This window comes from Aristolochia californica, unplaced genomic scaffold (genome assembly GCF_029961685.1).
Source record: "Aristolochia californica isolate CCGP_79_NKW_82.1479 unplaced genomic scaffold, dmAriCali1.0.hap1 SCAF_5, whole genome shotgun sequence".
In the NCBI taxonomy this organism is placed as follows: domain Eukaryota; kingdom Viridiplantae; phylum Streptophyta; class Magnoliopsida; order Piperales; family Aristolochiaceae; genus Aristolochia; species Aristolochia californica.
In genome coordinates this window covers 10930932-10934145 of record NW_027182214.1, presented here as the reverse complement: position 1 = coordinate 10934145, position 3214 = coordinate 10930932, and the positions used below count along the sequence as shown (strand labels likewise).

General features: G+C 41.2%; 1 non-coding gene across 1 annotated transcript; it reads right to left on the bottom strand.

Moving 5' to 3' along the window:
* Nucleotides 1-2890: 2890 nt before the first annotated feature.
* LOC137966750 (small nucleolar RNA R71) lies at nt 2891-2996 on the bottom strand. The gene has a single exon (XR_011116244.1). It is a non-coding gene; the product is annotated as a small nucleolar RNA R71 (small nucleolar RNA).
* Nucleotides 2997-3214: the final 218 nt, after the last annotated feature.

The window sequence follows — 3214 nt, the reverse complement described above, 5'->3', positions numbered from 1 at the left end:
GAGAAACCAAATGATGTAACATTCATAGGCATGCTCTCTGCTGATAGTCCCATGGGTTTGGCCGATGAAGTTACAATTATTGGCCTGTTATCTGCTTGTGTTCGTGCAGGATTAATGTTAGAGGGCCAATAGTATTTTAATGAAATGTTGACTATGTATGAAAGCGGCCCCAAGTTTTCACAATTCTGGTGCATGGCTAATCGTTGTGCTCACCTTGGTGCTCTGGAGCAAGGGAGAAAGACGCACCAGTCTGCTGTCCACAATGTCTTGGAGTTGTGTTTGGCCTTGAGAAACTCCATGATTGACATGTATCCTACGTATGGATCCATAGAGGAAGCTGCTGGTTTTACAGCACATGGGTTATGTAGAGATTCACTTGAATTGTTTAGTAAAATGCAACCTCATGGTGTTGGACTAGATGAGATAACTTACCTTGGTTTGTTTAGTGCTTGCGCTCATGATATTTTAGTACAGAATGATGGGCAATTTGATGAACATGGATTGGCTCCAATGACTGAAAACTATGCCTACAGGGTGATTGTTCTCAGTCGAGCAGGTCAGTTCCATGAGGCGCTTGAGCTTAGTGATCAGTTCACTCCAAACTCTTCCAAAAAACCAAAGATGTGGACTAGTATGATTTCCAGGTATGCCCAAAACAGGCCACCTGAAGAGGCTATTGGGTTCTTAAAAAAAAATGATGTCTACCGGTGTTAAGCTAGATGGTGTTGTTATTATTTCAGTCCTCTCAGCTTGTGCCCAGTTGAAGGAGTTAGATATTGGTATGTGGATTCATGACTTGGTTCATAAAGACAATACTCCTATGAGTAGAAAGTTGGTAGTGACTGATAGATGCCATATTTTGACATGAGAACTAGGTTAATTATAATATAATAACCCTTATAATTGTGTTATAGGTGGTTATTATTGGTTTTCAAATGAAACGTACATTTATTGAATTTGGCATTAATCACTGTCCATATTGCATATTTTTCTCTCCTGAATTATATTTCATTGCTTTTAGGGTTTATTTCTTCCTGAAATGCTATTTATGGATTCAATTATGGAATTTTAGGAGAATTTAGGTGGAGAAGGAGATATTTACCAAAATGCCCTTAGTGAAAGGGAGGTGATTTTTTAGGGCAAATCGTATTAAAACAAGGAGGCCCGTCGACTGAAAGAGAGAGAGCATCAACCAAAATAGGGGAGGCCCGAGAGGATTTCCAGCCTTCGTTCGTCGTGCCACCGTCGTCCACCGCCGTCTGGCAACCAAGAACAGACCCGAGGAGATCTCGAGAGAGTCTCCATCACGGCGAGTTCGACAGTGCCAGTTTCTACTCGCCAGGCTGAGAGGTAACCCGAGAGGGCTCCTCCAGTGCCAATTCCGCATTTCGACCATCCTCCGGCATCGATTACCTATTTTCAACCATTTTCGGAGCTATTCCGACTCCGACCGAGACTCGAGAGAACTGGTTAGAGGACTTCAGCTCCTTTTCGTTCTTCGCCGGTCGTCACCTCCGTCCGTGGTTTTCTATCCTTCTTCGCTGGCGTTGTCTCTACCTCCGGCCACTCGCTCTTGCAACCCGAAGCCATCAATTTCTGGAAATTGCAGTCGTGAGAACGATCCTTTGCTGCCCGAGCGAGAGGAAGGATAAGGGGAGTAATCCGTCATTTTGGAATTTAATTTCCTATAGTTTGAACTTAGGTTTTGAATTTTTATTAAATTTGATTTGAGAATTAATGTTTATCAAATATTTGTTTTCCGGATATTTGATTAAATTAGATAATTAGGATAGGATTGTAATCTAGGTTGGATTTTGGTATTTTAATCCGATTTTTGTCTTTCACTCTATGCACCCGAGAGGGGATAGATGCAAGGATTGAGTAATCGAATTCGTGGTTATGTGGCACTTGAGAGAGGCACGTATCATGGTAAAATCCAGAGTTGACGTTTCTTGTTGTGCAAGTAGTTAATCAAATGATTGTTTGATAATTTAGGATATAATTAGTGTTTAGTTCAGATTAATTCATCATATTTGGTTAGGCTAGTTGACTGAAGAATAGACAAAATTCAGTCCTCCCAGTGTATATGACCCTCGCTTCCCGCTAGATTACATGAACGATTCGTACGCTTGCGAGCTATAAAAGCCGATGTAATTAAATTTCACATCAAGTTTTTGGCGCCGTTGCCGAGGAGGCACGTATTAAGTGTATTTCTTTGTTCTCCATGGTCTTAGGTTAGATTTATTTATTTATTTATTTTGCTTTCATAATTATATCTTGGTGATTTTGTATGGAATTATTTTTATTTCTTTTAGTTAGTTCGTATTTTCAGTAGTGAGTTTGTTAGCTTAATTTGATAGTTCGGTTTATTTATTTTTGTGTTTTTATGCACGAGCGCCGCTCCCTAGGTGAATCATTAGCTCCCTTTGTTGAAGAAGTAGAACATATTTGTAGGAAAACACCAGAAGTCAAGTTAAGAGCTACCATGGCCAATCAGGGTGAACCATTACAGTTACCTGCAGCCGGTGACCGTAGAGCCCTGAGGGATTATTCTATCCCATCCCACTTCACATCACCTTCTTGCATTATATTGCCACCCACTACTGCCGCCAGTTATGAGTTGAAACCGGGTGTGATCCAACTCCTCCCTACATTCTATGGGTTGGAGAAGGAGGACCCTTATTACCACATCAAGGAATTCTTAGATATCTGTGTGACTTTCAAATTCCAGAATTTCTCAGATGACTCTATTCGGTTAAGACTTTTTCCATTTTCACTTAAGGAAAAGGCCAAGTCTTGGCTTAATTCCTTGGAGGTGGGCATCATTACTTCATGGGACACATTAGTCACAAAATTTTTATCCAAGTACTTTCCCATTCAGAGAACTACAGCCCTCAGGAGAGAAATCTCCAACTTTATGCAGCAGGAGGGTGAACACTTTTATGAGGCTTGGAGAAATGGAAGGATTTGATCCGTAGGTGTTCGCATCATGGGTTTGAGAAATGGCATTTAGTGCAATACTTTTATCAAGGTCTTACACCCCAGGTTAGATCCATGGTCGATGCAACGAGTGGTGGGAGTTTGATGGGTAAGAGTGCTAGTGACGCGTGGGACTTCTTTGAAATGTTGAGTGATCAATCTCAGCAATGGGGTTCGTCATTTAATGTTGATAGGATATCCCACGAAGCTAAAAGAGGGGGTCTCTACGAGGTTA